The sequence below is a fragment of the Capsicum annuum genome, chromosome 6 (assembly GCF_002878395.1).
Source record: "Capsicum annuum cultivar UCD-10X-F1 chromosome 6, UCD10Xv1.1, whole genome shotgun sequence".
Taxonomy (NCBI): domain Eukaryota; kingdom Viridiplantae; phylum Streptophyta; class Magnoliopsida; order Solanales; family Solanaceae; genus Capsicum; species Capsicum annuum.
The window spans coordinates 110,293,742-110,307,756 of record NC_061116.1 but is presented as its reverse complement, the minus strand read 5'-3'; the positions used below and the strand labels follow the sequence as shown (position 1 = coordinate 110,307,756).

The 14,015-nt window shown below is 33.6% G+C and overlaps 1 pseudogene; it reads left to right on the top strand.

Moving 5' to 3' along the window:
* The first annotated feature begins 393 nt into the window (after nucleotides 1-393).
* LOC107875004 lies at nucleotides 394-3,339 on the top strand (annotated as a pseudogene).
* Nucleotides 3,340-14,015: the final 10,676 nt, after the last annotated feature.

The window sequence follows — 14,015 nt, the reverse complement described above, 5'->3', positions numbered from 1 at the left end:
AGTCGACTCAGAAAAAGATTTCAATTCACCCCCCCCCCCCGAAATTACATATTTGCTACATTCTAGATATCTTTAGTGTAAGACCACAAAATACTTGTACTTTATTAATCTACATGCTAAGTTAAAAGTAGTTAAACATATTGAAAGGGAGATATTTAATTAATTGTTCGAGAAAGATGAATTATCAGTTTTATATATCATAAGTTAGTCATTATGGAGAAGAACATGAGTGTTTGATTGAATGATTCCATTATAAGATGGGCAAGTGCTTAGATAGCTTTGTGTGTCGCCTATATATAGCACCGTAATATAGGGTTTGAGATGGAAGTATAGAACTAATTAAAGAAAGAAGTGAAAGCTAGTTAGCGGAGTAGTTAGTATAGAAAAAGAAGCATGTCATGGTTATTGGAGTTTGTGAAGGAAGGACAACAATATTTGGGAGCAACGTTGTTGCATTTTGGATATGCAGAATCAGCCATAATAGCTAAGTTTGCTTTAAATCATAAAATCAGCCATTTCACCTTTGCTGTCTACAGAAAAGCCTTTGTCACTATTTTCTTCGCTCCTTTTGCCTTGCTTTTAGAGAGGTCAATTCCCCATGTTTTAGTTTTTCTTTTGCAACTCTTTAATTCACCTGACATATTTAAGAACATAATTAAAAGACATTATGGTATATTTTATTTATCTTCAATAGAAGATCATTCAAAAGTTTTAAATTTCTTAAAACTCCGTGTCAAGTTAAAACCATTACAAATTAAAATGTACAGTCAGTATATTCATGCACTGCAACACTCTTTTTGCTTAGATGAAGTTATTGACTTGGTTAAAATCTAATTAACATTTCTCGCTGACTATTTTAACAAATAGGAAAATAAGGCCAAAAATGACTCTATCCATTTTCTTGAAGATTATGTTGCTGGGCTTAGTGGAGTATACATATCTGACAATACTTTAGAACTTTTTTTATAATATATACTAGTTGGTCTAATATTTCACTGAAAACAAAAGCTGTCCTTTTTGCAGGCTTGTCATCGACTAGAACTGTATTACACAGGATTGCGATACACTACTGCAACTTTAGCAACGGTAATGTGTAATGTTCTTCCAGCCCTCACCTTTTTGTTGGCTTGGATATTAAGGTTTGTAATTTCCCATCTTTTTAGCAACTTATTTATTGATATGCACGTTCAAATTAAATGTTTTTAAAGGACAAAGATAAATAGATGACCACGCTCTTTAAATTTGTGTCCTAAATTTATTAACTGAACTAGTATTGGATCTTGAAAAACAATAAAACCAATAAGGGTATCGTGTACCAAAAGAGTCCAATTATTAATTCCAATTGATAATGCATAAAAGCGACAAAACAAGTACTGAATCTGTTGAGAAGAAATGGATACATTTATTTATATAGTTGGAAACTCACTAATTATAATATTCTATTTGAATTATATACTTGGTTAAATAAAATAAAAGAAAGGAAAGGAGTAAGTAGGAAAGTTGGTTAGTTGATGGGGTAACTGTAGAATAATGGGTGACTGAAAGGAATGTGTAGGCTTGAGAAGGTGAACATTAAGAGAATAGCAAGCTAGGCCAAAATAGTGGGAACATCAGGGACATTTGGCGCTGCCATGATTATGACAATGATTGGAGGACTGACAATTGGATTGTCTTGGACAAGACATCACATAAATATTCCATCTTCTCCTTCTACTAGTAGTTTTTCTACCCATGAGCTACAACCCATTAAAGGTGCCCATTCGTCGCCGGAGGTTGCATCTGTTGGGCCGACTTTTACAACCTTCAGGTTCCTCGCATACTCGATATTATTTCAACTAAATGATCTTTTTAACTTTTTTTCTCTTTTCAGTTTATGGCATTTACTAACTGATTATATTTTTTTTTATATTTTTTGGTTAAGGTTACATACAATAATAGGTAAATTTTCGTAATAATCTTTACAATAACCTAAACAATACATGTGTACATATCAGTTATAATATATTAATTAATTTGATTATGTATAACTTAATCAATCATTTAATTATGATTCCTTGTCAAAGAATGATATGCCTTTCTAAATTTAAAAATAATTCAATACATCCTCTAATTTAAAATAAATGAATTATTTGAGCTATTTTTCAACATCGAAAATAAGTGAATTGTTCATTATTCAAGAGTCATGTTAGAAATTTCTTCCAATTTTACCTTCATTTATACTTTATAGGTTATGAGTCCAAGAGACTTGATTGATTTTATTTTAATATAACTAAAATTTCAAAAGTAATTCGATATTATCTAAAAAAGTAAAAATAGAAATTAAAGCACAATTTATGTCATAGTTTCTTTTCCTTATTAAGTGTGAATTGAGGTAAAAATTCATTTATTTAAACTAGAGGGAGTAACAAATTTTCATTCGTCACACATATTTTATGGCATGGCTGTTAATCCATATACATTTTCAATTTTTTTTCTAAATTTCGGGACCAGGTCAAAATAGCCAAATAATTGAATTGAGGGAGAATTAAATAACTCCAGTGGTAAATTTTAAGATGGATTTTCTACAGAGTTTTTTTTCCATGATTAACATAATCCTTATTTATGTGTGCTAAAAAGGAAATTACATTGAAGACATACCCTGCGGCATTATCACTCACTTGTTGCATATGCTTGTCTAGAGCACCGCAAGGCGCTATTCTGACCCTTGTGGCTGAAAGGGGCAATACTTCAATTTGGGCCATCTAGTGGGATACTAAATTCCTATCTTACGTTTATAGTGTAAGCCTGCATTCTCTAGCATGTTTCCTTATTTATACTTAGTAGGAAGAGTAATTTTTATTATGGAAACAGGGAATGGTCACTTTTGGAGTAGGCTATTATGTCTCTGGATTGATAATGAAGGGAAAAGGACCTGTTTTTGTAACTTCATATAATCCTTTAAACATGATTATCATCGCAATTTTGGGTTCATTCATTTTATCCGAGCAGTTAAGCTTGAGAAGGTATGTACATATTTATTTATTTTATCCTTTTTTAAAATAATAAAGGATTATCATGATATCATCTATCACTTTTTCTTCGAGAAGTAGAACTATATATATATATATACAAAAGAGATTATCTAATTCATCCGGTGCCGGTTGAATGTAGGGTTTGTGAGGGTCAATGGCAATCGTAGTAATTTGATTATATTTAGTAATACGGGGAAAGAGAAAGGACAAGCAATCGTCGAAATTGGTCAGTAGTGAAGAGGCCTATCAATCAGAACCATTTGGAAAAGAAACACCTGCAACGTCAAACAATTCGAATCAGACAAATGATGGTGATGAAGTTGTTTAAGAAGATTAAAGTAAAAACAATAATTAAAAATTATAACTCCATATTAATGGTTGGGTTCTGGATAACTATCAAGTTCCCCTCAGAGGGATGTTACTTTTGCATTTCTTTGTTAGAATAATTGGGGAAATGAAAAAAGTGTGTGAGCCAAAGCATCTGTTTATTTATTCTGTTTATGAAATGGATGCCCTCTATTTAAATAGCATAAGGTGGTGAACAAATAATTAACTACTCAAGATATCAACCAGAAAAAGAAGAAGAGACAATATCCGTTAATTCTAGTAATGGCTGAAACATATAGGGTACATTAATATTCTCCATTTTATTTTACACGGTCTGTCAATATAATCTTAATAAAAGTAGTTATTTCAATTAAATTATTCTATTTTTATATTTTTTGTCACTACTATTCTTATCATTAAATGACATAATAAAGTACTTATATTAGCAATCAAACTCTAGATATTCAACACATAATTAATAAGATTAGATTTAATAAAATGAATCACTAATAAATATTTTCTAAATAGAGTATCAAGTCTATAAGAAAATTAAAGGGAGTAGAATATAAGGTTTAAGTATAGTACTGATGGTAGTTTTTTTCATCATCTGGTAATTTAATTATTTAGTAGTGTTTGAAATATATTAAAAGTAAATATAATCATATTCATATTTGAAGTACGCTTTTGACCATGACTTAGTATTATATTGATTTGAAGTTGAAATTTCACTAGCCTACAAGAAAATAAGAAATTAACGACATACTAAATTTTGTTGCTAAACAACAAAAATCTCAGGGTAATTTTATTTAGCTGAAGATTAATGACGAATTGTAAGAAAATTCACTTAGCTAATAGATATTTAGAGACGAACTAACTAGGGACGGAAAATTACGTAGCTAATTCTATGTTTTCTGGTAGTGTTTGGGTTGGTCGTACAATATTGATCTAAAAAGATGTATATTTTATCATAAACATAAAATAGAAAGTCCACAATTTATGAAAAATATCAAAAATTGTCTAATGCTTATACAATCCTATTATCGGCCCTAAGTAGGAAGTCTATCGGAAACAACCTCTCTACTTGTAACGCCTCGAGATATTCCGAGACGTCACACGATGCTTATGACCGCTACAGACCACAAGCTAACCCTTTACTGATATCTGTACCTATACACTACACAATGTCTAAAATAAATTCGAAAACTAGCCATAAGATTCAACACATCCATGAATACTCATAATATAGAAAACTAAATACTAATACATCCGTCTAAAAAGCCTCTAAACTATCTGAACTATGGAGTTGATGGGATAGTTCCCCAACTAACTCCGTCAATTGAAAATAAACAAAGTAGCAATAGTAGTACACTAAAATTCATCCTCGGATAAAGAGAACACACTGCTACTATTGCTGACTGGGACTAAACTACTGAGGAAAAACTAGATCATGTGCCTCTGAACCTATGGTGTCAAATAAAACACCATAGCACAAATGCGTCACAATTGGAGTTATAATACCATGGGGTATCTCCCCCTTGGGACTCTATATCACTCTAAACACACTTCGCTAAAATACTAGAGTGGTGCGCGGGGCACTTACAGACTGGGTCATAATTGATCGATCAAGATCTAAAAATTATGCATGACTTATGCTAACATATAACCTCAAAGTGAGAGAAAAGGATCTATCAATGCATAACATAAAGATGAAGGTCTCATAACATACCCGGATCAATTTCAGGGGATCTTTCCCGATCAAGGTGAGCCTAAAGTGCATAAAATTTATTATGAGCTGAAGGATGACTACGCTTACTTCGGGAACTAGCATAGGACAGTCTCAAACTTTGTGACTAATCTCACCATATCTAAAGAGAACATCACTACCGGCTCTACATACACCCTTATGATTCTTACCATATTCTTCACACAACGGGTAGGTACGATCACCACTAGTACTACTCTAGGCTTTAGAGCTTGGTGCTCCCTCAAATCTGACACCCCCTAATATAGGTGCAAGTACACTAGCTGAATATGGAGTTGGAACTAAAAATATCCAATCATACTAAGAACTACTACCACCTTAAGACCCTTATTGCGAGAAACCACGACTACCTGTCTTGGCTATCTTACTCCCTCTCCCTCTCTCCTTTATCTTATCTTCCTCAATCTATTGCGCATGAATCATTAGCCTAGAAAGATTTATATCTCTATTGAGAATGGCAGCTCTACACTCTTTCAACACATGACTTGATACCCCAATCAAAAACGTACTCATACTCGCTCTAGGGTCAGCAATCGAGTCGGAAGCATACTTAGCTAATTGGTTAAACTTAAGACAACACTCTTTCACTGTCATGGAGCCTTGCCTTAGGGTCATAAACTCTTCTACCTTAGCTTCTCTCATTTGTAGTGGGAAAAACCTATCTAGAAAGGCACTCTGAAACTCTAGCCAAGTCATGAGAACTACATTTACCCCTCTACTTTTCACCCACATCACTACCCAATCATGAGCAATATCTTTCAACCTATAAGATTCTAACTCAACACTCTCCTCCTCTACACATGCATAATCTGGGTGATATTTTTTACCTCTATAAGAAATAAATAGGGATCCTCACCTACTATTGACCCAAAGAATTTGGGCGGGTTCATTTTTATGAAGCTTCTAATCCTGGCTACGGCAGAATTCCCATCTTACTGAAGTGGGACTGCAGCCTGATGGTTACCATGAACATTAGTCACTGCCTGGGCTGGTGCTTGGAAAGCTGCCCAAAACTCTGTATGTAACACACTCTCATTTTAAGGATCTACTGGCTGAGGGGGCTGATCATCAACCCTATGGAAAAGTCTCTGCGAGATGGCATACTCTGTAAATAAAAAAATGAAGTGGATTAGACTAAGGACCAACTTGAGCTCATGCTCACTCACACTAAATTATCACTGAAAGAAGAGGAATTGCTCCTAAGAACATCCTGTAGCCTCTTGTACATAAATATGGTGCACTGCACACCTATGTACAATAATCTACTAAATACGGATTTTTAGACTCCCTAGGATACTCTTGAACCGTAAGCTCTGATACTAAGTTTGTAATGCCCCGAGATCTCATCCCGATACGTCACACGGTGCTTATAACCCCAAAGGTCCACAAGCTAATCCTTTACTGATATCTATACCTGTATACTACACAATGTCTAAAATAAATGAAGAAACTGACCATAAGGTACAACACATCCATGAATTCTCATAATATAGAAAAATGACTACTAATACATCCGTCTGAAAAGTCTCTAAACTATTTGAACTGTGGATTTGATGGGAAATATCCCGAACTAACTCTGTCAAATGAAAATAAACAAAGTCTTAAGCAATAATAGTACACTAAAATTCAGCCTCGGAGGAAGAGGACTCACTGCTACTGTTGCTGACTGGGACTGAACTGATGAGGAAAAACTAGATCATGTGCCTCTAAATCTATAGTTTTAAATAAAATACCATAGTATAAATGCGTCAGTACGAAAATATACCGAGTATGTAGAAGGGGTAGGCTAATACAAGGGCTTATGCATTCACAATATCTAAACTGAATAATCATGAAGATGTCGCATAAGAACACATACATGAATGCATAGAACATTAACACAATCATCACAACTCTAGATACTGAAACTCGCATACCACTTTACTGCAGACTAAACTCACTACTGACACTGAGATACTGAATTATTGACTAATCTAATACTGATAACTGAGGATCTGGATATTCCTACATCAAGGTCTAAACTCTGAGCTTACTACTTTTGACTGACAGAATTAGAGATCAACTTTGTTATCAGATTATTCTGGAAACGATTATCAATGATAAGAAGTGTGATTTTATATGAATCTAACGATAAGAATATTCAATAGAAATCTAGTATTGTGATCAAGCATGTCTGGCGACATATCTCTTAATATAATATCAATCAACAATATATGTGACCAAGCCTATATTCTGGGATGCTAGATATGCACATTGCATATATTAGAGAATTTGCATTAAAAATCCACCTTAAATTGCATTGTTAATTATGTAATTCTTTTGCATACTAGATAAATAATAGAGCATAGCTCAACAAGAATTAACATGGATTAATAGATACGTGGAATAAACAAACAACGACATAAAACACATAAGTGAAAGAAAAAAGAATAGAATTTGATAGTGAAAGTGGAATGGAGAGAAATCCTGATATGAAAAGATATCTCCCGTCCATATTCACACAACTAACTAACGATAATATATAAATATCTATCTATATAAAAAATTAACCGACTAATCTTAAATATTTGTGTACTCAATTTTAAAGTAACTCTAAACAATTAGTTTAATTACACCACAAATTATCTCTTGTATTAGATAAAATAGAATGTGCCAGTTGGCAACCTCAACTCAACTTCTATTTCATCATGCTCAGTACTCCCCCATCAAGTTGAAGTTGAGTTTGAAAGAATCCAACATCCTCAATCTATTCAGTAGATAGCTCTATTGTTATCTTAATCGACATATCAACTTCGAAATAAGATTTTTCCTTTAAAAATAATAGTCTATCCTGATAGATTTTGCCCTCTCATATAAATTGAGTTAGTATGTATTTGTTCAAGCACTCTTGTATTTGTAGTTTCACCTTCATACTCATCTCATCTAGCAATCAAGCAAGCCATATGATTTTTTTCATAGTAGAAGACATACTTCGATGCTCAACTTCATTGTACTTCTTGGAATCATCTAATATTTCTTTACCTTTGATGAAATCAAGGATTTTCCCCATCTCATAAGATAAACTGTCACAAATTTCCTTGCCAGTACATATCATGCCCAATCAGTCACAAAAAGCTATGAGTGTATCATCCTTATGAATACTTAATACTATCACCTACTAGGTTTTCCTTTTAGGAATCATAGTATACGAAGTGAAATCTTTAAATCAGATTATTGTTGGAGCATGTCTGAATTGACTTAAAGTCTGCAAGCATAAGAGATGTCGTTTGGTCTTCGCCAAATAAAGTAGTTTGCCTATTAATCTTTGGTAGGCATTTCTGTGTACAAGAAGTGGATGACCTTTATCTTTTCCCTTTAGATTCTAATCATATTCAACATTAATGAACTTCATATGTTATTTTAAAAGTTGTAATGTTCTATAGCAAGGTTTAGATCCTACTAATCTCCATTCTAACATCGGCTCTAGTGTATATTTTCTCCCTTCATGAGAAATACTTTACTACATCTTTAGAACTCTACTCCCAAAATATATCTCAGTTACCTTATATTTTTATTCTTAAAAATCTATTTCAAGACAGATTGTGATGCCTTGATGAGATCTAAGTCCTTTTTAGTAGTCGACATGTCATCTACATAGATGACTACAATCAGAAAGTATTGTCCAGCCTTTATAATAAATAAGGAGAAATTTTTCTTACTATACTAGAACCTAGAATTGATCGATACAGTAGTGACCTTTGTGTTCCACATTCTAGATATTTTCTTGAGACAACTAATGGATTTTTTCAAACTACAAATCATAGAAGTCTCCCTCTTATTGACAAAATATTAGTTAGTACCAAGAACACCACTTCATGTAAATAACCCTGAAGAAAAACATTTAACACATTCATCTAGACAAAAAGGCCAACCATTCATAGCATCTAATAAAAGAGAACATCTAACAGTCACTAATTGGGACATTGGGTAAAAGGTTCTTTGTAGTTCATACAATCTTGTTGTGTACAAACCTTGGATAGAATTCTTGACTTGTATCTATCCAAAGAATCATTAACATTGTGTTTAATTTTATATAACCATTTGCACCAAATGGACTATATTTTAACAAGTAAGTTAACTATCTCATATATATTTTTAGGCACTACAATTTATTGCTTCATTTCATGAATTCATCTATCTTCTTGAATAGAGTTAGGACAAGTTTGATTTTTAATGGTAAGGGAATATTGGATAGAAAAAACTAATAGCTGATGCTCTTTGGAAATGCGATACTTTCAATGCTTAAAACCATGAATTTATGCCTGGACTTAGGTTGTTTTAGGAGATATAATGTACTTTTTATGCTTGTTGTAGGTGAAATAGATAAATAAAAGTTTTGGAAAGAACTCAGAAGAAAAAGTTGTAATAAGATGTAATTTGCAGATGATACGAATCACCATATGAGTCATCAACACACTATATGACTCATAGGTTGACTCGTAGGCACAACAGAACCAAAGAACATGAAGAAATACTAAGAAAAGAAAAGATACGACTCAGTCGTATAAGTTATAAGAAGAGGATATAGGTTTTGTCGAGAAATCATCAAGAGAACATAAACTAAAAGTCAGATGCAGAGTTGAAGTCTCAGAGAAAGATGAGTCAGAGGTCTAAGTTTGACTCGTAGGGGAGATCATAAGCAGACCAATGTTTAGAGCACAAAAGGAAGAAATGAGAAATGGTAATGAGTAAAGGCAATGAGTCGTATGGTGAAGGTGCGACTTATGAGCGTAAGTTGTAAGAAGAATAGAAAGTTGAATCCCTGGAAGATCAGACACTCGAATGGATACGACTAGCATAGTATGACTCATAAAATGGATGATCTTGGGTGTATTTATACGCCTAAGCACCATAATTTATCCATATTTTAGCTATACTTAGAGAACAAAGTGCCTAGTTTTTTATGTTTTTACTCTACTTCTATGTAATTCAGCTAACCGATGTGATTAGCATGATTTCACGCATTAATAAGGTAGATGAAGACATTATGGGACTATGGAGTATGGATGGCATATAAAACAAGAGAGAGTAGCAACCCGGACCAAATGTGGCGCTTAGAAACTACAATCTGGACCAAATATGGCGCTTAGAAACTATGTCCAAGACTAGTTTGTCATTTATAATTAGTTCAGGGACCCAGAAGGCAATTATGAGAGAAGAGGTTATTAAAAGGCTTAATGCTGAATTTTTATTGATTATTGATTTATTCTGTATTATTCAGAGAGAGGAAAATAGCGGCTTAGGGTGGTGAGAGAGAAAAACGTCTATTCTCTCTTACTTTTACCATTCGCACACAAAGATTGTCTTCTAGTTTTTGGTATGATGAATATATTTATGATGATTTTCAGTTTATTCATGAGCAGCTAAGTTCATTATTCAGGGTTATGGCAGCGTTGTAGCATACAATCTAGTACTTTGGGTTTTGAATGCATTATGCATTGACTTGTTTATATCATACTCTCTTCACTTATCTTGAATTCTCGTGGTTGCAAACATAGAGGATATGCCTTAAAACACAACTTGTTCGAAAGAAAGGTTGTTGTTCAGAAAAGTAAGCAGTGACAAGAAAATAGGATTACCAATCCCTAGTTCATAAGTTAATGCCTTAGCAGGATTAACTACTTGGAGATTTCGTATTGTTTTTGGTAAACATTTTTGATTCGAGAGAACTAAAGTGAATTACTCCTTGATGGTTGAGAAAAACTAGGATTATGTTATTAAATACAATATGTTTCTCTGTAAACACGATGCATGTATGAATTCGTAAAGCCCATAGTTAGAAAGTATTGAAAACTATGAGATGGACATAACCCTAGCTTGCTATTTCTCTGAATTTGAATACTAATACACATATTTCATCTTGTTAAACTAAAACCATTAATTTGTAAACTGACTCAAATCCCCCTTTTTTATTTTATGAAATCAATCAATTAAAAGTCAACAAATTTGCATACAACTTAATTTGCACCATATTTCCTGTGGGATTCGACCCCAACCTAGTTGGGTTATATATTTGACAACGACTGCTTACTCTTTCATAAGAGAGGTGTAATTTAGGCATATCAAGGACCTTACGAGTGGAAGAGCGAGTCACACCTTATGTCGACTTAGTTTTTCTTTTCCATTTTTATTAGGATTTCTAGGATATTTTAAGATACTATAAATACACTAGGGTTTATCTTTTATTAGGTTACATTCTCTTACATCTTAGACATTCTGTTACATACTTTACATTACTTTACATTATTCTTAATATTTTTGGGTTATTGTTAAATTGAAGACTTTGAATTTTATTCATCTTATTTTTGCTCAATTAATTACATGAATTCTTCATTACTTATCATGGATTATTGTATGAACATGAGCGACTAATTTTCCAGACTAGGGCTGTGGGAACCATGGTGGATTAACTACATATGGGAAGTGGGAGATTCTTATATTCAAAAGTAGTTCCATGTATCTTAATCTTCTTTATATTAATTAACCTCAGAGCTACTGCAGAAGCTTGAGGTTTGCTTGCATTAGATAACATCCTCACAAGGTAGTTTGAGATTCCAAAAAGAGGATTAAGACAGTAATTTGAGATTTAATTCCATCTTGTTACTCTGTCATTTCATCTAATTAAATTAAAACTCAATAGGTAAGAGTTGAATTGAAGTAATAGACAAGGAGAAATAAGGCGACAATCCAAGTCTCACAAGGTATGGGGTGAGATTTATAAACACGTTCACAAGACTGTTGATAATACATAACTTGTCGACTTTACATGCAGAGTAACATAATAGGTTGGTTGAACTTGAAAAATTATAGGGTTGAGAAGTCGAGGGGAATATAGTTCGAGTATTCATCTTCTATTGCTTATAACTCAAAGCATTTAAGTTCGGCTACTATCACTGATTATATCCAAATTCCCCTATTTAATTTTTCACACTGCTCGTGAATTTTGACCAAGTTAACCAACTATTCATGTTTTCCTTGTGGGTTTGACCGGGTTACTATACTTGGCATCGACTACAACATACTTCTTTGGAGGTTAGTTTTGGGCGACATCAAATTTTTGCACCATTGCCACGAAAGATGGTATGATTTATTCATTAAATTTGGTGAAGTTCACAGGTTTATTTTTCTATTCTTGATTTGCCATATGCTGGTGTATGTCAAACACTAGGAGAAGAGGCAACCCCTTACTCTTTTTTGATCCCGATCCATAAAGAATCCGTCAAACACCATGAAGGATAGCAGAACAAGTTTTTGTTTGTGTTTTTGCTGGGGTTCAAGACCCTCAAAATGTTCCTCCTTCACCACTAAATTATCCATTGAATATTTTTAATAGACTGACTGAACAATTATTAGAAGGAGAAAGTAAAGAAGCTAGAGTGGCTGAGGAAGCATGGTTAGCTGAAGAGTCTAGGGTAGCCCAACAAACAGCACTAGACAGGCGAAGACAAGTGGCCAAGAATCAGGGTAGAGTATAGAGAGTCAGAGCTCTAATGATTTCTGCATATCAGCATCTTCAACCTCATGATGAAGATGAAGATCCATCAGGAACATTAACGTACTGAGACAAGATCTATCATTGCTCCTTCTTTACTCCTCAATGTTAAAATTGACATTACTAGTGCTATGATCTAATTGCTAAACTTGAAGGGTGCATTTTTGGTATCAGCAACTGATGATGCGAACATGCATCTTGCTAATTCTGCTGGGATTTATTCGTCATATGCTATTTTGGGGGTGGACTAGGGAGCTTTGAGATTAAGGTTGTTCCCATTTTCACTGACTGGAGAACCATCTCTATGGTTAGGGGAACATCTAAGAGGTTTAATCACTACTTGGTCTGAATTGCTGAGATAATTTCTTAATATATTCTTCTCTCCAAGAAGGATTCTATATTTGGAAGATGAAATATACAATTTCAAACAACTACCTACTAAAGTATTTTGAGGCATGGTTTAGATTCAATAAGAAGTTGAGAATGGTACCTAATCATAAAATAACAAGATCCAATTTGCTGGAAATCTTTTATAAATTACTGAATGTCAATTCAAGAGCAATGGACGATACTATTTCAGGAGGTCCATTCATGCATATTTGGTGGGACATTGCACAAGAGATTCTAGATGATATTTCAATGACCAATAGAGTTTGGCATACCAGAGATGCTGAGCATGGAGTAGGTACATAAGCCATTGGAGAAAATAATAATTGTGGAGATGGTAATGATTTGGTAGCACAAGAGGTTACACAACTTTAGATAGATATTAGGTTTCTTACAAATAGTTCGTTAAAATAAATGTTGAGAAAGTGAATGTAGATGATGCATATGGATCCACTTTTAGGACTGTGGAGACTAAATCTGATAAGTAAGCAAAGTATCTTGATCTTTAGTTGGCAGATTTTTGAGACCATGGGCATGAGAATCCAGGTTGAAACTATTACAATGATAGATATAGATATAGCAATAGTGATCAAGATGGTGATTGGAGATGCAAATATTATTACAAATAGAAGAGTGATAGATATGTACCATTAGGTAGCCTAGATACTGAGTCTAGAATAAAGGAAATATTGTCAAAATTAGTCCAAGGGCAGGAAAGTCAAAAAAGCTATCTTATGGAGATTAAGCCAGACCAGTCAGGGCTCAATTAGAAAGTTAAGTAGCATGCTACCGTAATCAAACAACTGGATTAGTAGTATGGCTAGATTTTTGCCACATTGAATCAAAGGCAAGTTGACACTCTTCCTAGTAACACGGTTGCAAATCTAAAAAATGATAGTCACTACCATGCCATTGCCACTCGGAGTGGTAAAACCACTATAGATTTGTATGTACCCACTACTAATAAAAAAAGAATGGTGATGATTCTAATGATGTC